Consider the following 26733-nt stretch of genomic DNA (forward strand, 5'->3'; position numbering starts at 1 on the left):
ATTGAGGAATGAATAGTATAATGTTTTCTTAATATTATACATGACATTTGGGATTTTTTACATTAACACTTTAGAACCATAAGTACTATTGGCACTTTGTTACAGGAATTTATTAAGTCTGTTTTACTAGTATATTTTTGAATGTAAACTTTTATTTTATTGATGCACGTAAGAAATGCTTTCTGTTATATTTTCATTTGTTAATTTTTTTTATTTTATTCATGTTACTCAGAGCTCTTCCTTGGATTGAAGAAATTTGATTCTAGAAACTCCTATAATTAAATATCCTGAACTTTTCTAGAAACAACTTTTTAGTCAGTGCTGGATATGGTAGAAATTCAATAGATTTATTTAAGAAATTGCATATTTATTGCTCTTAATTTTGAAATCACATTTTCGTAATTCAATAAAATTTAGCAGAGATACCCAGACTACTATCCATTACATATTTCTACAGTGTCAAATCAGACCACTGTCAATTGCAAAATGTATATAGCTGTATTTCATTTTACTCCTTGAACACACTTAAATCTGTAATAAAAATAAAGAATGTTTGTCACCACAAAGATCATAGTAATTGTATACCATTCAAGTTATTCCATTCCCTAACATCCTTTCTTTATGGAGTCCTCAATTGATGGCCAAAGAGATATGCTTTTTATTCTATTATTTTCTCTTCCCAAGAATGTCACCCTCATTGAATAATGTAGTACGTAACCTTTCAGGGTGTTCCGACCTCAGCTCTCATATCAAAGGCAGGACTACTAGGAGAATACTGGGCAATATAATACTAACTGGTGACTGATCTCAATTCCTGTGATCCTCCAAAAATAGTGTCAGAGGGTGGCTGTCAACATAAATAATAGCTATAGACAGAAACAGGACTGAAGGCTGTGGAGAGGATAGCCACAGGTTTTCGTCCTATAGTAAGTTTGATATTGTCAGTCTCCAGAATCAGTGGCACAGTGCCCTGGCATCTGTAGAAATTATCTCCCTTCATTTGCAATTGGATAAATGCCTTGACATTGCTCATAATTTTATATAACTTTCTCCATTTCTAACATCATTTTGACCGGGAGTTATTAACTTCTGTCTGGATGGCCTCTTTTGATTTTTTTTCCCTATTGGTACCCTGTTAGAAATATCATAAAATATCTCTAATCTTAAGGAACTAGACATACAAAATAGGTACATACAGATTGCATTAATATTAGAAGTTATGCACTATCGATACTCTGTTCTGTTCAAGATTATTTTGCATATTATTTTTCCAAATAATGTATACATAAATAATGAAAACAAAGAAGTGTGGAGTATAATTCTATACTAGCTTCAGTCTTTTCAATTGTAGACAATCAATTTCTGTGTGAATAGGATTGAGAAAAACTTTAGCAAACACATCCATTGTTTTGGAGTAGTCTGTCCATGGGTTGGCTCATATCAGTGTCAAATAATCATCCCGCTGTCAATATCTTAAAATCTTTGAGGTTTAAAGATGGAACAAAACATCTTTAATACATTGGTACTGTAGCACTGGCATTATGATACAGAGCTCTGTCAAGCACTTTACATGCCAGGGTTAATTCAATATTCCTTTACTTGTGAAAATCCTTTCACCATTATATTTTCTATTTGTTGAAAAGTCACATTCAATAAAAATATCTCAGTGTTGCCATTTGAATCACTGGGCAGCTGGAAACCATTGCTTCATGCACAGATTAGATTGGCAATGTCAGAGCCCGGCTTAACAAGTGATCACTGTTTTTTATTCTGATGTCTTATATATTTGGTAAAGCTTTCTTTAAAAAGGACAAAACTACATTGAAGTCCCAAAATTTTGGGAAAAAATTTCCTTTTTATTTATCTGAGAGAAATCAACATTCTTTTTAATAACAAGAGGTTGTTTAAGGCTTACTAATAACTTTGTTATTATTACTTGCTGATTTCTTCATGAATTTTAAGCACTAGTTATAAGGTAGATTTCTCTGAGCAGCAAATGGCACTTTATATTTATTGTATATATTTATAATTTATTATTTCATACTTCTTAGCTTATTACCTAGTTATGTTGCTTGCAATTCATATTTTATGTATACAAATTCCATAGGCAATCATATAAGAATATTAATGCTTGTGTATGAAAGTTCTTATGCTAGGAATATGAACAAAATTATGAGTTTTTATGTGAACACATTTTAGTTTGAGAGTGAATTGTGAAAACATTTTCTCTTTAATTAGATATCTACAATATCAGTCTAGAGAAAATCCATTCATCCCAAACTCTATTTGGTTTAGCATCCATTTTTGCCCAGTGATTACATTAGAAATGTATTCAAAACAATCAATTCAGTGTTAATTAAAAATGTAGACAGTACTAAATAATTAATTGTTTAAGTAGCTGGAACAGAGGAATTTTCAACATTGATAAAATTCAAGATGGTACTAACCTAGAACTTTTATACCAATTTGATAATTTTTCATGGTTTGAGACGGTTCATAGGGAAAATTAATGACTTTTGGATTTGACTTAACTTCCGATATATAAAGTGAAACCCATACTTTGTACAATTTTGGAGTCAAGAACCTATGTTGAGACAGGTAATAGGCTATAATAAAAAAAAAACCTGATTTTATGCTTAGTCCATAAAGCATTAAAACTCCTAATTACTTATCATTATAATTGTGGGTTAATGGGCCTCTCAATTCTTATCAAAGAAAATTCTAATTTCAGTAGATAGTGATTAACACAATTAGAAAATTTGAAGGGAAAAAAAGACTGAAGAATTGATCATATATATCAATCCCTCATCCACTGTTCAGAGATCTTAGAAAAAGGGAGACAAAAAGAATGGAAGAGCCAGATATGGTAGATGACAAGAATAACTATAAAGATGACTCTATGCCCTACGATTGCAGCAAGACATTTGCACTTATGATCTCACAACAATTGAAATATTATGAACAAGACCTGTGCAAACACAAGCCATATCTAATAAGCATAGCGAAGGGAGTAGCTCACAATGTCCCACCTCTTTCAAGGAGCTATTTGCAACTGTTATTAACTGGGAAAGAAAGAGTCCATTTTTTCTACGTGTATATAGTCCTTGCTACATGGATCATGCTCCCCTGGAAGATCAGATATCTCAGAATATTTGGACAGCATTAATGAGTTGGATGGGTTAATAAAGGAAGGAAATAACGTTGGTTAGGTAGAGAAGGAGAGAGTTTCTGGGGAGAGTTTGGAAAGCTGAATATGCTCAAAACACATTGCATAAAATTCCTAAAACACTAATTTTTTCTTTTATGTTTTTGGAGCACATAAAGTTAGTTACTCTGGCTTAAGCATTATCTAAATCATATTTATATCTAAACAGGTCATGGTACCTAATTAGTATATTTTTGTTTTTATTTAAGAGTCATGAAAAAATAAGGAATGTTTCATTTTATTAGTTCATGTACTGAAAAAAGTTAAATCTGTAGAAATGTTTGGAAAGATTGCTAGCATAATATTCTGGAGGTAGATATAAGTTTGGCTTTCTGTAAAAGTGATGTACACAGTTCTCTTTACGTATAGGATTTTCACTATTTGTTTGGTAAGAAACTTCGAATTGGACATTGGATTCTATCTCAAAATAAATGAGAATTACATTTTTTGTGAATTCATTATTAACTTTACTATATTTTAATTGATTTTCATGAGTCTCAATACATTTGTGTCAAAAACATAGTTGTATTAAAAGAATGAAAGCAGCCTTCAGTCCAGATAAGGTGAAGAAATTTCTTTTAATATTTTGTTAAGGACTATCAGAATAACTACATTTCTTGAGATTCTTTTTTCAGTCAACATGTCCTAATAATAACTTCCCCTTCCACGCCACACAGTTCTTCCCCAGATCCCCTCCCCTCCAGATCTAGTCTTTTTCTGTCTCTCATTAGAAAAGAACAGGATTCTAAGAGATAAGAACCAAACATAATAAAATAAAATGCAATAAGATGAAACAAAAATTATCATAAGGAGAGTTGGTCATGGCCACCCAACAGTAGAAAAAAAGTTCCAAGAGTAGCCACGGGAGTCAGAGACACCTTATTCTTACAGTCAAGTTAAAATTCAAAACAATTGTTCTACTATGTTATAGAATATTAATTCAACTATGTAAAGTTGTGTTGCATCTGTTTATATTGCAGAATATTACTGTAACTATGTAAGGGTGTGTTATATTTGTTTATGCTGTATTTAAATAGGTAAAGATGTGGTGTGTTTGTTTCACCTTGCCACTTGATTTGTCTAACAAAAAGCTGAACAGGAAATGGCTGGGCAGTAGAGGAAGAGGTGGTGCTGGCAAGCAGAGAGAATAACTAGGAGCATGAATCTAGGCTCTAGACTTGAGAGAGAGGAAAGAGTGAGGGAAGCATCAGGTGCATTTCAGCCAGGCATGAAAGAAGCAGGAAAGTAAGGCTTACACAATGAAAGAAAGCTGTGAGGGAAAAAATGTGAGGAAAAATGTAGATGAAGAGAAACAGGTTAACATAAGTTATGAGTTAGTGGGACAAGCATTCTAAGTCTAGCATTCATAATTATTACTAACTCTCTAAGTCTTCGTGCTTTGAATCCAAAACAGCCTGCTATGATACGTGTGTGTGTGTGTGTGTGTGTGTGTGTGTGTGTGTATGTGATGTGTGACCTGCTGTAGACCCAAATTGGCCATGGGCTGGCTGTTCCAGTCTCTGTGAGCTCACATGTGTCTTGCTTAGATTCAGAGGGTGTTGTTCTCCTGATGTCCGCTATTTCCTCTGGTTGTTACCATCTTTCTGTCTCTTCTTCCACAGAATTCCATAAGCTCTGAGGGAGGGATTTGATGGAGACCTCCAGTTTAGAGTCTCTCTCCACACTATGTATTGCTGCGACTCTTTGCATCTGTCACCATCTGCTCTCTAACAGTGATCAGATAAGGCATTTATTTAGGAGTAAAGCAGATCATTAGGAATCATTTCACTAAACTTTTATTTTGACCAGTAGTGTTTGGCTTCACCCTAGTTTTCTATGCTACCTAGTCTCTGGTTTTTTGTTATGCAAGCTGTGTCAGGTATGGGTTTCTTCTTGTAGAAGGCACCTTAGTTCAAATAAGACAGAGACACATTGAAGGATAAGTAAATAAGGATAATTTAGGAAAAAGAAAAATTATCTTGTCACGTGTTATTCTCAAGAAGATTGGAAATGGTATCTGGGTAAACACATGAAACTATTAACTTAAGTTTTCATGTTGGAAGTGATTGTTCTGTAATTGTGTAGAGGTAAAGGAACTGGGATAGAGAACTTTATCAGTGGCAGATGGATCACCATTTAAAAAGAAGTAAACTTTATTAAGTTCTTTGTTCAAGAAGGAATATAGTAATGTAGGTGTTCTAGATGACTTTTCTTAGAGTAATTATACAGGATATCTTAGGTTTTTTTGATATATGTGATCTTAAATGCTAAAAGAGGATAATATGGGATGCTAAAATAAAGGCACCTATGCAGCTTTGGGTATGGATATCACTAACATTCTAAAAGTTTGCTAGTTCTACATTGCTGACATGAACTAAGAGACAACAGGTAAGAAGCCCCTGTGCATGAAGAATAGCAGCCTAACAAGAAGGATCAGTGGATAAATGCACGTGTCCACTGCCACAAAGGCTGACAACCGGCTTTTGATACTTGATACCACTATAGTCAAAGGCAGGAGAGATCTGCAAGATGTCCACTCTTGATTACAGTTGCACTGTGACATGTACATTAGGAAGGTAAAAGACAGACTCAAAACCAAGGAATACAACAAATATCTTGGGTATGTCTGCTTTTTTAGTTCTAGCACTTTCAGGTGTGCTGTTAATTTACAAGCATGAGATCTCTCTAACTTCTTTTTTTAAAAAATTCTATTTGAGTTTTTATTTTATTGATTTTTATTGAGCTCTAATTTTTTTTCTCTGCTCCCCTCTCTGTGTCTCCCCTCCACTTCAACCCTTTCTCAAGGTCCCCATGCTCTCAATTTACTAAGGAGATCTTGTCTTTTTCTACCTCCCATGTGATGTGCACTTTCCTCTTAGCACTGCTTTCATTTTGCCCCATACGTTTGGGTATTTTGTACATTTATTTTCATTGAATCCTAGGAAGTCTTTGATTTCTTCATTTCTTCCTTGACCTAGTGGTAATTTAGTAGAGTGTTGTTCAATTTCCATGAATTTAAAAGCATTCTTTTGTTTCTAATGGTACTGAAATCCAGATTTAATCCATGGTGGTCTGAAAAAAATAGAGGGATTTATTTCATTTAGTTTTTGTGTCTGTTGAGACTTGGTTTATGACCAAGTACATAGTGAATTTTGGAAAATGTTTCATGAGATGCTGGGAAGAAGGAAGCCAGTGAGGGGGTTCATTTAAATTTTTTAAATGTGGCTTTTTTGTTACGGGGTGGGGGCATGCTGCTTGTTTGGTTCCCAGCCATCCAGCTATCATAGATACCAAAAACCACACAGTTACTGTATTAATTAAATGGCTTTTTGGCACATTAGCTCTGTCTTCTTATTAGCTATCTCTTACATATTAATTTTACCCATTTCTATTGATCTGTGCATCACCACAAGGTTGTGGCCTACCAGCAAAGTTTTGGAATGTCTTACTCTGGCGGTGGATTCATGGCATCCCCCTGAATCTGCCTTTCTTTCTCCCAGTATCCAGTCCAGTCCTCCCCACCTACCTAGGTTCTGCCTTATCAACAGGCCAGGCAGTTTCTTTGTTAATTAGTGGTAATCAAAGAACACAGAGAAGAATCCCACATCACTTCCCCCTTTCTGTGTAAATAAAAAAGGAAGGTTTTTATTAACATAGTAAAATTACATATAACAAAACAGGTATCAAGCAACAATAACAGTTACAATATTATATACACTTAATCTTTTATCAGAACTAAATAAAACTATAACTATAAATTCTTCAACTCCATCAAAGACTACAGAAGGATATAATATTACTTAAGTTAACAGGAAGTGCATTGTAAATAACTTTCAAAAATCTAGAACTGCAAAGACATCTTATATGATGAGGGCCCGCTTGTTTGTCTCAGCCACCCAGAACCGAAATAATCATACAGAAACTGTATTAATTAAATCACTGTTTCTCCATTAGCTCTAATATCTTATTGGCTAACTCTTACATCTTAATTTAACCCATTTCTATTAATCTGTGTATTGCTATGTGGCAGTGGCTTACTGGGTAAAGTTCCCAGTGTCTGTCTCTGGCAGTTTCATGCCATTACTTTGACTCCACCCTTCTTCTTCCCAGCATTAAGTTCCATCTTCCCCACCTACCTAAGTTCTGTCCTATCAATAGACCAAGGCAGTTTCTTGATTCATTAATGAAAGCAACACATAGACAGAAGGATCTTTTACACCAACTTCTCACTGCCTGGGCAGTTACCCAAAGTTCTTCTTACCATTGGGGTATCCATCTTCAGCCTATTGTATCCAGCAAAATTTTCAATGACGCAGGAACTTTCAAAGACAGGTCTGCCCATATTGACAGTTTGCCAGTCACTTTCTTCTGTATCCTATAGAATGTCACACAGACTCTTTCATAAAGCAGAAACCCCGAAGGATCATCTCACCTTTAGGCAAGTTCAGCAGTCACTACTCTCTGGATCCTGCATGTCTAGTTCATCTAACAAACTCCTTAAGGAACCTCTTTGATGCCCATCTTCCTCTTGAAGTAGATTGGTGCTGCCAGGAACAGATGTGTCTCACTGTCATGAAAAGTCTTAAATTTTTAAAACATTTAAATGCCATATTCTGAAGATCTCTGAAATATTTGAAGAATACCTAACTAACTGAAATATATCTCTATAAATCTAGAAAATCTAACATGACTACAAGCTTAACTACTATGGATGACTATCTATTAACTTATATTTATTTCTTAATTAGACATTACATTTTTAAATGAACTGCAAAATCACTATACCTTAATCAAGAGAAGAAATATACACATAAGAAAATTCACCTTAAATTTGTATCCATAACCCAAGATCCTTACCAATGTAAATTATTCATATCTATATCAGCTTTCTAATGAAGCCCAGAATAAGTCATATAAGGATATAAATACTAGTTAGGTGAGATATATATAATAGGAGCCATATTTTATAACGTTCACTGATAGGCCTTTGGTCACCCTAATATACAAATTTATATAGATTTTTAAATTAATGAACAATCACCAAAAAATATCTTTTTGTTTCTCATGAATTTGTATATTCTAATGAACTTGTATAGTCATTTGAATTTGATACTACTAATCCACTAATATGAATATCATTTCTATGTCAAAACAAAGCACAGTCTATAATAACACCTTCACACCAATAGAATATAGGAAGAGATAAAATCCATTTAGTTAATAATTAAATGTCTAAACACTCTAATTTTCTGTGTCTAGCATTTATAAGAAAAATCTAATAAACAGTGCACTTTTTATTTAAAAACAAATACTTCCTACTATTTTGTTTAACTGATTGTAAATCATTTATTACTGAAGATTCTTTGCTAAGGTTAAACTAATTATACTATTTGGCCTGTGGGTAATATTTTATCTTACAGATGACAGTAAAAGAAGAGCATGAACTCAAGCACTCAGGAATTTCAGGATGGCAATAATCAGAAGCAGAATCCATAAAACTCTGTATATTGGTGTGCTCTCAAGCTCAGATTCAGGCCATCTGACACAGTCCAGGCCAATAGGTCCATGAATTAACTCAGTGCATTGGCCACAATAAGCTAGGCCTTCCTATATCAATTAACGTTCCACAAAATACCCCCAAAGATATGCTTTCAAGATAATCTTATGGTGGCCATTTTTAATTATTATTCCCTGTTTTCAACCATGTCTTGTTGACAACTAACATAATCTATCACGACTTATTAAATAAATTTTGACTCTAAAATAAAACATACTTTATTTCTAGTTTATTCAAAGTTATCTACAGTTAGCATTGGGGTTTATTAGTGCTAAAGAAAATGTTATAGACAATTAGAAAATTGCTGGCATGTCTATGTCATCTAAAAGCTGCTTTCACATTTTCTAGAATGGCGTGCTTCGTATCATAGATTATAAATATTTTATTAATTTTTATTAATTCTTAAGGTTTTCATCATGTGTTAACCATGTTTTCTTCCTCCACCAAATCTCCTCATAAAGGAAGCATTCCACTAGCGACAAAAACCTGATAATTTATGCACAATCATATTTAAAAATCCATAAGGAAAATGTAAGAAAATATGAAGTTCATTTGTACTACCAGAAACCAGAAACCACATACACAACACACACGCACACACACACACACTACAAACAGTACATGTATAATTAATTACAATACATCCTTCAATAAAATAGTTATAAAGGATGTGATTAATATTTTAAAATTCACAATAACATAGTTGTAAAAAGGCTGCTGATTTATTATAGTTAAAAAAGAAGATCAATAGTATAAATTTCCTTCTGAAAAATTCATTATAATTTCTTTGGTTTGTTTTAGCATCAATAAGTATAATCAGCAATTTTGAATTTCCACATATCATTCATATTCATAGATTTCCTATGTTCAAATCACCCTAGATTGATTAAAAAATAATAAATGAGTGAAAGACATCATAATGCAAGGTCTGTCACTAACAAGCCTCCTTGTGTTCAAGGTTTAATGTGTGCCAATTATTCCTGAGTTCGCTTTCCCATTTGTTCTCCATATGTTATTAATGTGTTTAAGCAGCAGGCATAAAGTGTATCTCTCCTACATTGCTAGCACAGTTATCAATGCATTGTATTATATAGAATCATCTATGTGTTGTTCTTCATCTTGGTGATAGCTTATTATAAATGACAGCATACTCATTTAGATCTGTTTAATTTTCTCTTAATCTTTCATTTTTAAGATAAAGATCCAAAATTGGGCTGTGAACCTAGTGATTAACCCAAGAAATTTGATCAGACTAATAAGATAGATACTAAAAATGATCTTTGGACTTTCAGATGTCCACCCACAGCAACAAGTCCAGCAAATCTTGTCTCCGAATTCACAAATACTAGTAGTTCTGTAATGTCTTTCTTTAGTTAAACAGTATGCGGAAAACAACAAATACTATGTCTCTTTCCTTTGTATAATCTCTGTTCATGCAAAGCAATGTTTAAGAGAGACATACATGGATCTAATCTACATGGGAAGTAGAAAAAGACAAGATATGCTGAATAAATTGTAAACATGGGGACCTTGGGTGAGGGTAGAAAGAAGGGAAGAGAAAGAGAGGGGAGAGAGAAAAATTTATAGCTTAATTAAATCAATAAAAAAGAAAATAGTAACAAAACCAAAAAAGAAGTGATTACATACTGAGGTTGCTATTATGAAGGCCAATATTGGGAGAGTGACTTTGAGACAGTCATTGGGATAGTCTGTCTGCAAAGTTTTGTTGTACTAGGAAAGGACTTCAAAGTAAAATAGGTTTAGAAGGTAATTTTTTTATGTATTTCTAAATACCAATATATAATAAAATGATTTGATTTTACAATAAACAATTCCAGTTGCTCACTGTTATATATTTCACTCATAGTCATCTTATGTTAGACAAAGATGCCAGTTGAGTAGCCCATGTCTGAGATGTTTGGAATCAGGAGGGTTTTAGATTCAAGTTTTTTTCTGTATTTTAAAATCAGTATCTCCATTTAATTTGATGTTAGCTGTTGGCTTGCTGTAAATAGCTTTTATTATATTTAGGTATGACCCTTGTATCCCTATTCTCTCCAAGACCTTTATCATAAAGGGATGTTGAATCTTTTCAAATGCTTTTTCAGCATCTAATGAAATGATCATATGATTTTTTTCTTTCAGTTTATTTATATGATGGATTACATTGATAGATTTTCATATATTGAACCAGCCCTGTATCTCTGGGATGAAGCCTACTTGATTATAATGGATAATTTTTCTAATGTGTTCTTCGATTCGGTTTGCCAGTATTTTATTGAGGATTTTTGCGTCTATGTTCATGAGTGAGATTGGCCTGTAATTCTCTTTTAGTGATGTTTCATCATTTATCTAAAAACTCATTACCAATCCCAGTATCGCTTACATTTTCTTTTACATTATTTTCTAGAATTTGTATTGCTTTTTATACTTGGGTTTATTATTAATATTTAAGTTAATTTGTATCATCCATGAAAGTTTGGTAAGAAAAGTACATGTAATTATCCAACTTTCCCAGTAATTTGCTGAACTGTTAAAAAAAATGTATGGTCTCTTGTTCTTTAATTATTATTGTTGCATATAAACTAATAAATATGCAAAAGCAACCAGCTAAGCCAGTGTAGCATTGATTAAAGTTTATAGGTTTTACCATATCAAATATGATTTTAAATCATACTGTCAAATATTTATCAATGATTTCCCTAGGATGTTAACATTTTATAATGAATTTACAATGTACAGTATTGAAACTCACACATACTGCTAATTTCATAGAAATTTTAAGTGTCTAGTTTCTTTGATTTTTCATAATATTTTTAGTGCCATCCAGTATATTCTGATATACAGTTTTACCCTCCCTCATCTCCTCCCAGATTCTCTCTACCTCTTCAGGCATTCTGTTTCATACTTTCCCCTTCTGTTTACAAATCCAACAGAAACAAGTCATTAATAAATAAACAAATAAGGAAATACACACAGACACACACATGTAACCTACCATTGGATCACAAACTTGGAAATTATAATAAATAAGCAAAGACAAGTAATATAAAATGCCCAAATACATCATTAGGACATAGTGGTTCTCAACCTCCCTAATGCCAATAGCCTTTAATACCGTTTCTCGTGTAGTAGTGACCCCAGAACCATAAAATTATTTATGTTGCCGCTTCATAACTGTTATGAATTGTAATGTAAATATTTTGGGGGATAGAGGTTTGCTAGAAGGGTCATAACCCACAGGCTGACAACCTCTGAATTAGGAGCTAAAATAGCTTTAAAACTAGCATGGGGTTAGTTTTATGTTGGCCATCTATTAATTGACATGTGACTTTCCTTAAGGGTAGTCTGTATACTCAATGAAACTTCATTCGAGAAAACCATTTTTTTTTTGGCAGTTGATCATTATTGGAGAAGGTTTCTAGAGTTATGGATGGGGGCTGGTATCCATTTCTCTCAGTGCTGGATCCCTGTCTGGTTTGAACCTGACCTCTCCCTGTCACAGTCTGGTGACTTCGTAAATGTAGGCCAGTCCTTTTTCCTCTAGAAGGCACTATTTCCTTGGTGTCTTCCATTGCATTTACTTTTATAGTCTTTCTCCCTCCTCTTTTACATATCCCTATGAGCCATGAGTGGAATGACTTAATGGAGACATTCACTTTAGAACATAGTGATCCAAGATCTCTCACTATCTGCACAGCATCCAGTTGTGGTTCTCAGTATTAGCTCCTATCTACAAAAGGAAAAGCTTCTCTGATAATGGTTGCAAAAGACACTGGTCTACAGGTAGAGCAGAATGTCATTAGATGTCATTTTACTGTTCTGCTCCTTTATAAGAACAATGGTAAGTAGTTTTCCCCTTGGTCTGTGAACGATTGGCCAAAATAGTATTGTCAGACATCCATTAATAATAAATCTCTTGGCTTTAAGGCTTCATTAGCCTTTATTTCATTAAATGTATAATTATTTACTGAAACCTCAGAAAAAAATTAAAAACTGATATAACAAACAGGGACATATGATATCTAGGGGTAACATGGAAATGTAGGGAAATATTATAAAACAACAATTACGTTCTTCAAAACACGTAAGCAATAACCATAGTGCTTGCCTACTGCGGACTACCATGTTGGCTTGAGCCTGTTTTCCCTTCTTAGTAAAGATTAAGATGACTTTTATTGCTCAAAAGATAAAAAGAAAGGTTGTTACTGGCAACACAGTGATGTACATGGTTCTAGACTATATACTGACATTATAATTCTTCATTGTAGTTGAAAAAGAGTGGATCAACATTTTTTGGAGGTTTGTAGTATGAAGAATCCTAGCAATTTAGAATATTCTTTTTTCTCTGATTATATAAAAAGTATTATCCAATTCACGTTTTCTTCATACTTAACAACAGCAATTTATCTGGGGTATGTCTCAGGGCTTTATGTTTCTTATTAGTTCCACTTGGTGCATGGTGACCTCTTTGTTACTTCAAATCAAGCTGTTCCTTAGTTAGGACAATTATATCCTATTTTTGGACTTATTCTTATGTTCCATTAATTGCATTATTTTGTTCAGAAGTAACAATTAGTGAGAAATTATTGCTTTTACAGAATCTATTCTTTATGGAATTTAGGGTCAAGTTGACCCGCATTTAACTCAACAATTTAGTAACTAAGCCACCTTGGTGAAGTCACTTAATGCTTTTCAACATTAATGTGTATATAAGATCCATACTATAAGACTCATACTTATAGAATTGCAGTAAAGAAAACCATAGTGAAATTTTTATTAGAATTATGTTTAAGTGTCTGATATAGTACCGACATATTTTATTCAGATCCCAAAGTGCTGATGTATAGACACTGGAATTTTTTATACTGAGTATCAGAGTTGCTGTGTGTCCATCAGGAGGGAAATGGAGGGTGTTGATACAAGAGCACTTGTTATACTCTTGTCCAACAGTAGCTAATCTACCAAAGAAGAGGAACTACTTTGTTTCAGTTCCAGGATAATGGCTGACATTACTAAAGAAGTCAGATTTTTTGAACTTTGCTGTCTGATTCAGTATTTTCAGAAGGTGTTCTAGATGTTTATTCCAATCCACTTCTGAAATTATACTAGTGAAATTCCAGAATGAACTATTATTTTATGAGAGAGGAAATTTAAACATCTGTTGTATCATATGTTTGATTTTAGCTATATTTTAAATGAACATTTTATGCATAATTTACTTGGTTATTTCACGGCCACTTTTTTTTTTAATTTGAACTTTCTCATTAAACTGGGGTTTCAATTTTGATTTAAGATCCTTCATACCTAATTACTTCTGATACAATAGAAACCAATATATGTATGGGAAAATCCCTACTGTCTTTGGATGATATGGCCATGACTTCTAATATGCTTTTTTGACCCCATTTTCTCTGGTTCATAGAGATAAAATGTCTCCCAGGATAGCCATATCTAGGTTTTCTATGTTACAAAATCAAAATACCATAGACCTCCCCTTATTGCATTAGAATATTTCATTTTAATTTATCAAAAAAATTACTGATACCTGGGCTGTTTGAAACCACTATTGGGAAAGGGGTCAGAATAAACAACAGACACCCAGCCATTCTTTTTTTCACTTTTTTTGTTATAGAATAATGTAGCTTCATTGCAACATGCTCCTGATGGGAAGAAGCAGAGATGCCAATACAATACTTTTATCACTATCTTGCTTCTTGATGACTCCTTTGACACCTGATCCTAGAGATTTTCCCCATTTTTTCGTGTGATGATAAAATATTTTTGCAGGAATGAGAAATATGTGATAGAATTCTGACTTTCTTCAACATGATATTGGGTCTTGAATATATTCTATACAACAATATATTTTTGCTCTTCCTTAATTGCAATTATATATATTTGGTTCTTTGCTATTTATCTTAGTTTAAGGTACTCACAGATTTGTGGACAGTGATTCTGAGAACTATTCTTTCCCATTCAATGTTTATGGAAGTTTTTCAGCACATTTTGAATGAAAATTAAGGGGATAGGCAGAAACAAGAAATGATTCTAGACAAAAATGCAGAAACATACACTTGGCCTCTAAACAGCATGTGATACGTGATGTTTCTAGCAAACGATTTCAGTAATAAGCCATCACAAAATTTATGAAATGGAAAACAATACAATATTTTAATTTCTGAGTATAAAATAGTGACATATTATATAATAATATTTTTTCTGAGAATTTTTGTTTGTAAAGTTACAAAATATTTTACAAACTTTGAATGTGTATGTACAGATATAAAATAGATATAAAATAATCATTTTATCCTCAAATGTACTTTTCTATAACTTAAAATGCATCATTTCCTTATATAATAATAAAGTTTCAAAAAATTAGTAATTATACTAGCCTAATAGAAAATTATCATTTCATAAAATATTAGATCAAATTATTGTGATGTAAGACAATGTAAAAGATAATGATGTCTAATATTTGAAAAGCATTTGCATAAAAATCAGGCAGTTTGACACAAAGGGGAGTGTACTATGTGCACAAATTTCTCCTGTGAAATCTCATAGCAGAATTCTGAGTTAAATTCACTATATGGCATTTTTCTAGAGTTCTCAGTAGTCCTCATTGTCCGCTATGTTCAGAGAGTCCAGTTTTATCCCATGCTTTTTCAAACCCAGGCCAGCTGGCCTTGGAGAGTTCCTGATAGAACATCCCCATTGTCTCAGTGTGTGGGTGCAGCCCTCGCGGTCCTGAGTTCCTTGCTCGTGCTCTCTCTCTTTCTGCTCCTGATTTGGACCTTGAGATTTCAGTCCGGTGTTCCAATGTGGGTCTCTGTCTCTGTCTCCTTTCATCGCCTGATGAAGGTTAATATTCAGGAGGATGTCTATATGTTTTTCTTTGGGTTCACCTTCTTATTTAGCTTCTCTAGGATCATGAATTGATACTACTGCACGTACTGGCTTTATGGGAGCCTAGGCAGTTTGGATGCTCACCTTACTAGACCTGGATGGAGGTGGGTGATCCTTGGACTTCCCACAAGGCAGGGAACCCTGATTGCTCTTTGGGCTGAAGAGGGAGGGGGACTTGATCGAGGGAGGGGGAGGGAAACGGGAGGGGGAAATCTTTAATAAATAAATAAATATAAAAGTTCTAGGGGATCAAAACTCCCGCTATGAGCACTAAGTATGCATATGGTACACACAAATATATACAGGTACTCATAAATTTTTAAAAAATCATTAAATAATCTGGACTTCCATGATATAAAAAAATTCACTATATGGAAGTGTACATTTAATTCAGACAAATTACATCACTTAAAATATCATTATTACGTTTTAAAGAGAATAAATCTCTTTTTAAGTCTCTGAAAACTGCACAAGAACAACTGTTCCAGAAAGTTTGCTAAAGCATTTTCATTCTGCATTTCACAACTGAGACTTGATTTCAGTTTCCTGTTTCTGTTTCTCAACTTTCCCATTCATCAGCCTCGTCTCCATTGTCCTCCATTACCATACTCATTAGGAGTTGAAATAATAAAAGAGATATTATTCTGTCATGTGTGCTGTTCAGAATATAGCATCTGGAACTCTGGAACTCATGGTGCTTTCTTCAAAAGTTTTATTTAATATGTTTGTAGGCAATCCTAACAGGTGTTGCAAAACCTTGCTTACTGCTCAAGGAAAGACCATATATCTTACAGTTAAAAATTGGAGGGTTATATTCCATTAGAGAAAATGAGTGATTAAGCTAATAATTACCATTTTATAGTGATGTACTTAAAACGTCTAACAGCCCCATGGCTCCACTGTACTGTTTATGTCAATTTTCAAACAAGGGGTTCCAAAAGAAAACAAACCATATAAATCCTTCTAAGTGGTCATGAAGATACTTACATGAAACTATAAACATCATTACATTAACAATGATAATATTGTGCCCTCTGGACATAGCTTAAATCCATGATCTATATCACTTAGGAACAGGAACTCAATACTCTACAGAGATGACCAACATTGTGCAATTATCTTCATTATCAAGAAGGAGAGACAAAATGCCAGAAAAGCTATGCAGCCTCAATTGGCTGTGTGCACGGAGCTTGGCTATCAGACAAAAGCTTTTCTCACTGAACTATGTTCTCCACAGGCAGTATTGTAACAAAAGGAATTGATAAGTACTGCTCGATGAATGGAATTGCTGATTGCCAGTCATGGCCATGTGTTTCTATATCTGTGAAATCAATTTCATTCTCAAAGACAGTCATATATCATTATGTTATAATACCATTAGTGTGTTTCATTATCTTTAAAACACCACATAAATTGTATTCTATGTAAAATGTGTGTTCTCTCAATCCTTATAATGCTAAAAATTCTTTCCAGATCTTTTATTCATGCACAACATGCATATTGACAATTGAGATATATGAAGCTCTTATAATGACTTAATTTTATTCGGTAATGCTTAAAACATTTCCATACGATATGAGGGGCTCTTAGCCTCTTCTGTGGCTCTCTGATCTTAAAGACCTTATATCAATGGTCATGTTCATAACTATAACTTGGTATGAATTAGGAAGTTCCTGGAAATTTACATAGCATTGTTATATGATTGAATTTTCTTCTATCTCTATAGGTATTGCATCATCCAGTTTACTTAGTTGTATGTATCTTAAATTTCTTTTTCTAAAACCGCAAAAATTTCAAGATATTCTTTCTTAGTATATTGGGCCTTCCATAAACATATTTTAAAAAAAGCTTTCCTTTTTGATTTTTTATTTTCTTCTTTTTTGTAAAACTGGTAAACTATTTTTTATTGATTTTATTGAGCTATACATTTTTCTCTGCTCTCCTCCCTTTCTCTCTCCTCCCCTTCAACCCTCTTGCATGGGCTCCATGCTCCCAGTTTACTCAGAAGATCTTGAGACTTTTTCTACTTCCCATGTCCATTAGAGCCATATACATCTCTCTTAGGCTTCTCATTGTTATCTAGGTTCTCCAGAATTGTGAATTGTAGACTGTTTTTCTCTGCTTTATGTCTAAAAGCCACTTATGGGTGACTAATATGATATTTGTCTTTCTGGGTTGGGTTACCTCATATGATGTTTTCTAGTTCCATCCATTTGCCTGAAAATTTCAAGATATTATTTAAAAACCTTTTCTTCTGATAAATGTTTGATTTGTTCATGAAGAAATAAAAATCCTGTCTAAATTTAATTTGCCACAGCAGTAGTAGAAGAGGCCTCATTCCTAAGGGATATTTTGATATTCAGACATTTTTGTTATAACCAAATGACTTTCTCCTGACCATAAACTTAAGCTAAAATAGAATACTGAGTTGTGCATTTAAGAGACATATCCTGGTTATAGGGTTAGAGAAGATAGCCCAGTGGTCAAGAAAGCACATTTTACAGAGGAACAAAGTATAATTAAAACACCTACATCATTTTCTCACTACGTCTTTAACTGTGGTTCACATAGAAAGAACTACAAGCAACTCAGGAGTGAATGAAAATAGAAAAAATAGTTCTCCTCAGTGAATGACATGCCAATTAATTATTCAATACCAGATGATTAATATTAAAAACATGCACTAACTAACATTATACATACTGAGCAGGTTGTAGTTATGTATATAGGAAATGGATATATGTATCTGTGTAAATTTTTACATATGAATGCATGTAAAATCTTTACCTACATGCTTTATCTATACATATAGATGTATATATGTAGGTAACAATAGTTAATGAAAAAGAGCCCATGAAGTTGAAAAAGATTAAGGAGAGACATATGTGAGGGTTTGGGGAAAGAAAGGGAAAGGCAAAATGGTGTGATTTTAAGCTCAAAAGAAATTATTAAAAATACCAATTCGAAAAGAAATATGCAATTTCCTTGATGGGTCATGTCCTCAAATGAATACATCAGTGGTCTCACAGTAAATAATGGAGTAGAATTTAATAAAACTCTCAAATATTATTGAAACTAGAAGAGATGTTCACATTGATGTCACTGGTTTTGTTGATTGCACTAATTCTAAATTGATTTGAATACTGGACATGGTAAGAGTTTCAGTAATTTTGCAACGGAAAACTCGAGTATCTGATGTAAAAGCTAGGCTCAACACAACAGCGGAAACTCTTATTTTGAGTTCAACTGAGTGCTCACTTCATGTGGTTGAGAGGCATGTGAATCCTCCTGCTGTAGAGAGAGCTTCTGCAGCGTCATCTGGGCCTGAGCTGTGAAGTGCCTCCTCAGAAAGGGCTGCTCACTCACAATGGTTCCCAAATTGCCCATAAAAAGATGCCTCTAAAAGGGGACAAAAATGGAGGTCACTAGTAATTGCAAAACCGTATAATAACTTGGCTCTTCTGTTGTGAGAAATATAGTTTTTCAAGTTAAGCTGATCGATGCAGAGAATTCTGCGAGTTATTTGTGAGACAGTGTTTCTAAAGTGGTGGCAAGTGCTTTGAAGTCTTCATCATTTCTGCCCCACTGAGAGCCTGGCACATCCCTCCTGTTTTCCCTGGGGACTATCCATCTAATATACAGCAGGTATCTCTGAGTGCTCAGAAGATGGGTTCTTTTCCAGGTCACTGAGTTGATACTTGCCATGACACATACGTACAGAAACTTTTCTGTATATTTATGAAGTGTCAATGATGTTTTATTATTATTTTTACTATTTGAAATAGGATAACATGTAACCAAAAATTCATGGTTCTTATATCTTTTGTGTTCCATGTCTTACTGTAGAGGAAAACTTCAATTTCAGGAAACATAAAGGGGTAGTTGTTAGCAGTAGATGAGAAAATATGACTGAAATATTATACCTCAAATGTGAATTCAACAAAAATTGGTAGAGATAAAATTAATTTCTATCTTTCACACTTATTAAGCATTATTTGGTGAAATGTTGAGGTTTTTATTATTCAATCTGACTCAATAAATACTTACTGGATACCTATTCAGTTTCAAAATGTGGCTCTGTGTACATTCATTGCATAAACTCACGTATTTGCCTCTCTGAAGAGAAAACCTGAAATTGTAAAGAGAATCTGGACTGATTAAGTCTTTATCTTATATGAGCTATGTACAGAGTCACAAGCGTTATATAAGATTAATAAACCTGAGAGAGAGGAAAATCTCTAAAGAAAAACTTTATGTATCCAATCAAATGCATTTCTCAGCTTTATATAAGTAAGATAATTATAAAATTATAAAATGAAGTCAATGTTTATTTCCACTATCTGTCATAATATCCTTAAGATTCCATTTTCTATGCAGAAACAATGTAGAGTGTTTCTATGGTACTGTTTATACACTTATTTGTAAAGGATTGTTAGGAAGGGTCTCATATCTAAAACAGGCTGGCCTAGAGTTCTGGATAATGTGTCTGCCACAGGCTCCTATGCTGAGATTATAGGCATAAGACATCTTCATGCCTGAGCCTATTTTTTTTTATAATGTGCTAGGAGGTGAACTAACAGAGATCATTGAGAATACTTATGTACATGTGTGTTTTAATGAAACTGCTCATATTTGAACAGTATACTAAAGAAGGTCTATTTGTAAAAAAAAAAAAAAGGATGGCCAGATGAATCTAAATTTCAGAAAAAAAAAACAAATTATTTTTTAGTATGACTCAAATGACACAAGTCAATATAATTTCTTACCTGAAATTAAATTTTAACAAAAATTTTTGATTGTATTTGCTAATTCTTGGAGAATCAAGTCCAGGGCAGCAAGGTGCCAGAATGAAGCCATCAACAGTAAGGTGGTGACTAGGAACCGCTGAGGGGTGATGGAGTACTTAAACGTATAGTTACCCATCTAGTCTCAATATTTATCTGCTGGTATTAAGACACTCATAATACTATCCATCTTTCTTTAAATCAAGAAATCAAGAGCTGTTTTCTTTACAATAAAACCTGGCTCCTAAGGAAATAATCTAAGTAAGTATCAATAAACTCTTTTGTGCTTTCTTGTTGATTACATGCAAGTTTTCCTAAAGTGCTATAAAGTGAAGGACATAGTAAGAAATTATATTTCACTTGTTCAGTATTTTATGTCATTTATTTTTGGAAAGAGATGTTCCTTTATCTTCAGTTCCACATCTTCAATTTCCTCAATTATAAACCTTAATTGCTTTAAAGCTATACTAATAGAGCGTGAGATTCAAATTATCATGATTTTGCTTAAAAAACTTCCCAAAATTTATTTTCATGAATGTGTTATTAACAAATAAAATAGAGGCATTGAATCACTATATTATTAATTTACTAATTAAATATTACATTAGTTAAATATTCATTTATAGATTGTAATTTACAAATAACATAACTGTAATACTTTGTCAATCAGTTCAGGGTCTCTGCTTGACACCATAAATTAACAATAAAATAAATGGGATATTGCATTGGAGAAAGTATACTTTTTAAGTGGATATACATTTGTAAATAATATCAATGAACAAACTCAGTTGGTAAATATTTATTATTTTAGATAAAATTCTATTAAATCAAAACATGAACTAAACATAAAAGATATAAATATGAAGATGAGTTATCTTTCATTTATACTTGGAAAAAAAAGACTTACTTGGAAGTTGAACAGCCAACAACAAATATAGCAGGAAACAGGAGCCATCAGAAAAACTGTGGGAAACTTTTCATAGAGAATTTTATATCTATTGTGTAACCATTTCTTGCTTCCCAAGTCCAAAAGAGCTCAGCAAGGCTGAAATGGAGAAAGTTGGGGTGAGTAATGGAAGTTACTAGAAGGAAGCAAGACAGAAGTCTGACCAAAGAAGACAGTGATGAATATTGGAATCATTGTGACAAAAGAGGTCAGAGCTGACAGACAGATAGTCACTAGGAATAGTGGGAAGTATCTAAGTATCGAAATTTTGTTAGACAACTCAGGAAAAATGAATATGATTTGAGACTAGAACACTCATCTTGTCTAGTAATCTCTAAAAATAAACTATGATTAATTGTCCTAGGTGAATGTAACAATTAAGTTTTTCTTAGAGATGGGCATATGGGAAGTCTCTCAAAAGAGAAGAAAAATCTCAAAATGTTAATGATTCATAAATGTAGTCTGAAAGTTTGAGGAATTCAAACTGGGAAAGACCTGGGACAAATAAACAAGAGTAGAGATGCTATCCAGTTATTCATGGGAAGATAGCCCCAGTGTCTCAGATTTTCTTGAATATGAATAACTGATGGAAAAGAGAAATGAAATACATAATCTTATTTTTATAGTCAGAACCAAGGCATATAATTCTGACAAATCTATTTACCGTTTAGGTAGATGAAGTTTTGCCAATTATATGTTTCAGCTTTAGGGGCCACAATGGATATAATACTGGTGACCGCAGGCTATAGATGTACTCTTTTTTATTGATTATTATTGAGCTATACATGTTTTCTGCTCCCTGTCCTGCTTCTCCCCACCCCTTCAACCCTCTCCCATGGTCCTATGCTCCCAATTTACTGAGGATATCTTGTCTTTTTCTACTCCCCATGTAGATTATATCCATGTATGTCTCTCTTAAGTTCCTCAGTGTTGTAGGTTCTCTGGGGTTGTGATTTGTAGGCTAATTTTCTTTCCTTTATGTCTAAGGGCTACTTATGAATGAGAAGGAAATGTTCAACATCCTTAGTCATCAGAGAAATGAAAATCAAAACAACTCTGAGACTGACCTGTAAGAATGGCCAAGATCAAAAACACTGATGACAACTTATGCTGGAGAGGTTGTAGGTTAAATGGAACACTTCTGCATTGCTAGTGGGAGTGCAAGCTGGTAAAGCCTCTTTAAATATCAGTATGGTAATTTCTCAGAAAATTAGGAAACAACCTTCCTCAAGACCCAGCAATACCACTTTTGGGTATATATCCAAAAGATGCTAAATTGTACCACAAGGACATGTGCTCAATTATGTTCATATCAGCTTTGTTTGATATAGCCAGAAACTGGAAACAACCTAAATGCCCCTTGACTGAAGAGTGGAAAAGAAAAATGTGGTACATTTGCATAATGTAGTACTACACAGCAGAGAATTATAATGACATCTTGAAATTTGCAGGCAAATGGATAGAGCTATAAAACATCATATTGAGTAAGGTAACCCAGACTCAGAGAGACAATTATAGATGGACTCTTACAGGGTTATCTTATCCTGCAGTAAACACCCTTGTTCCAGAAAATGGAGAAAAACATAAAGGAACTAGCCTGATACTTGATACTGAGCAGTAACATGAAGTATTTTATACTAGTATTATGCATTTGCATAATAGATTCTCTTTAAACTGGTTGTAGAAACACATATTACATAGAATTACTATAATAGTAAAATAGAGCATGCCATACTGAAAATATTGATTCCATCTGGTTTGAAGAGTCCCAAGTAGTGTAATGATATGTGTGCTATAGAAGATGCAAAAAAAAAAAAAAGTCTATTGCATGGTTTGAGAGACACTAGTTTTATGAGTTTCAGCAGGCTTGTGATTGCTAGAATTCACTTACAGAGTCCTAATCATCTTTTTATCCATAACGTCCTGGGAACCACAATTTTTTATAACACTTATGCTTCAAAAAAAATAGCTGCAAGCTATGTTACTGGCCTTTAAAACAGCTAGAGATTTCTCTCTTGGTACTGTACTTTAGCCAAAGATAAACTATAGCAAGATTGCTGCATGTCTTATGTCATAAGCTTCTATAACCTTTTGCAGTATAGTATTATCATTTTGTCAAAAGTCTTCAAGTAGAATACATAAAAACTTTATTGACATACAACTTTGGTGAAGCTAAACAATGAATATATATAAGCTCTGAAAGTATCCAATGTAGGTAAAAACAAAAGTCATGAATTTGGTTTGACTTGAAATTCTATGCTGCTCCCTCTGTCTAATTGAAACTAGTTTCATTCAATTCATGATTAAAAGGTTATTTTATTTATATTTTATTTTTAAATATTTGTATGTGTGTGTATGTATGTAGTGTGTAGGGTGTATATGTACAGTTCAGTAAGAGACTTACAGAAACCATAAGAGATAGAGTTACAGACAGTTCTTGGTATTCATGAAATCTTTCTACCTCTATACTATATTGCTGACTAATCTGAACATGCCAGGACTTTTCAAGGAACCATAGTTTCTATGCGTTCATGAGTACAGTTTTTCATACATGTACAGAAGATGCTGTTTCTTTCCATTCTTCTCCAACCTTTTCTTTTCAACAATATTTTCCATCACTTCCATTTTTCCCTTATGGTCCTTAAGCTTTGGATAAGAGAATAGCTTTGGGTGATGATATAGATGCCTTATTCCTAGCTGAGAATTCCATAGTTTCATATCTCTGAACTTCAACTAGCTACAGGTTTGTCTGTTAACCACCATCTATTTCACTACAGTATTTCTCTGTTGATGTCTGAGATCTATATTAATTAATGGAGTTAATTTTTAGAGAAATTTCTATTTCATTGTTATATCATCAATATATGTATTTATTTTCACCTATATTTCATAAAATATTAGGGTTTTGAATATATATATATTTCATAGATAATTAAAAAGTAGTTTTCTTTGCATCAGTGAGGGCATCAATATATCCAAACACTAAATAAAATAAAACACTCAAGACTATTAAATTTTTAAATTGAAAATAACTGTCAGTAACAATAACATCAATAGAAATGCAATAATAATTAAAGGCTCTATTGGGCCATTTGCCAAATTTAGAGGCCAGAAAACAGACTGGCAATATGTGACTGAATAGTAAAAGGCAATTTAAATGCAAATAGTGATGTGAGTTATATTTTGACGTTATTAAATAAAGTAAGAAGTTTTAGTGTTTCCTAGGTAAAATTGTTTAGTGAACAATTCATCTGATGCATAATATTGGTTGAACTGTGAAACTTCACAAAAGAATCCAACAAATGCATCAAAATACCTATCTATATTATAATATAGCTACTGCCAGTCAAAATTTGTAAGCTGGAGTTGGCGAGATGGCTCAGCATTTAAGAGCACTCATTTTTCTTATAGAAGACCCAGGTTTAATTCCCAGCATTGTGGCTCATCACCATTCATAACTCCAATTCTTTTGTTTCTGACAATCACTTCTGACATCCACAGGAAATAGGAAATGATGTAGTGTACAAGCACACATGGAAAAGGCCTCAAGATGGCTCAACATATGAGAACCCTGACAAACCTAATAACCGGAGTCCAAACTCTGAAACTCACACTTCAAGAAATAAAGTCTTTTAACTTCCCTCTGACTTCCACAGATATACCTTAAACACACACACACCACACACACACACACACACACACACACACACACACACACACACACTACACAATCCCACTAGAGAGACAGAGACATAGAGAAGATGGGAGAAGGGAGAGAAAAGTGGAGAGAGGGAGAGAAGAGGGCTGAGAAATCAATAAACCCACATTTACACATATCCAAACAGTAAATAAAGCTGAAATATATTATAAAATGCTTACATGTGCACAGGTACACCTTTCATTCAAGTATGTAGAGTTAGTTGGAGAATGTGGAACTCATGATCATCTTTAAGTATATAATGAGTCTGCAACAATAATGGGCTTAATGACTGTGTCACAAACAAAACAAACATAAAAATGAAATAAAAGCTCATATTTCCTTAAGGTATTTCCAAGAACTCTTCTTGAATGGTTTAAAACATTATGTTAAGTGGATCACTCTTTATAATATTGATTAATTGGCCTTATTCAGTTGGTTGAAAAGATGGGCAAATATTTAGCTGTTCTAAAGCAAACCAATCCTGTCTCAGTACTTCAATGAATAATTTCCTGAGATCTGCCACTTGGTTCTACCCAATGTTCATGATGTCTTTGCTACATCAACTCACACATGCATCTCCAGTTGCTCAACTTGCCCACGAATATCAGACTCACTGCAAAGCACAGTTTAGTGACTCATTTCCCAAACCAGTAGCATAGGAAAGACAGATACTAGATTTATATTTTCATACCTTGCTAATTTTGTTTTTCTGATAAACCCAAGATAATATAGAAGCCAAAAGATATTAGCAGACATGTTTAATGTCAAATAATATCCTTATTAAACATTTAAAACAATTTAAAAATAAAATAAAAAATCAAACATTTTATCTACTCCTTTTGATATTTAGATGTTGATTTTATTATTTTATTTTTAAAACAAACTTAATTTATGTACTAATCCCAGTTTCCGCCCTATCTCATCCTACAGCTCCCCCATCATCTTCCAACATATTGTAGGAGGGTTTTTTTGTTCATATGTTGCTTTCATTGGTTGAATAAAGAAACTGCCTTGGGCTTTTGATAGGGCAGCACTTAGGCAGGAAGTTTAGACAGAACTGAACGCTGGGAAGAAGAGAGTCAGAGAGAGCCGCCATGGAGATGTCAGGTCAGACATGCTGAATCTTTCCCTGTAAGCCACCACCTCATGGTGCTACACAGATTATTAGAAATGGGTTGAATCAAAATGTGAGAGTTAGCCAATAAGAGGCTAGAACTAATGGGCCAGACAATGTTTAAATAAATACAGTTTCTGTGTGAATATTTTGGGACTAAGTTAGCTGGGTATCTGGGTGAAAAGCAGGCCCTCCCTCCATCAACACCACCTTTCCCCTACCCACTCCTCAGAGAGCTTGTGGACTCCAAAGGAGAGTCTACAAAGTCTGTCTCATAACTTAAGACAGGAGCAAGGCCCTCCTCCCTGAATCTTTGTTGAACAGGTATCCTTCCTTAGAGAATGGGTTCCAAAGAGCCAGTTCCTAACGATAAATACTGGTACCACTACTAGTGCCCCATCAAACTGCCTAAGCCATACAACTGTCACCCACATTCAGGGGTTCTGGTTTGGTCTTATGCAGTTCTCCAGTTTTCAGTCTTGACTCAGTGAACTCCCACAAGCTCCATTCAACTTTTT

Source organism: Microtus pennsylvanicus, chromosome 1 (assembly GCF_037038515.1).
Source record: "Microtus pennsylvanicus isolate mMicPen1 chromosome 1, mMicPen1.hap1, whole genome shotgun sequence".
Classification (NCBI taxonomy): Eukaryota; Metazoa; Chordata; class Mammalia; order Rodentia; family Cricetidae; genus Microtus; species Microtus pennsylvanicus.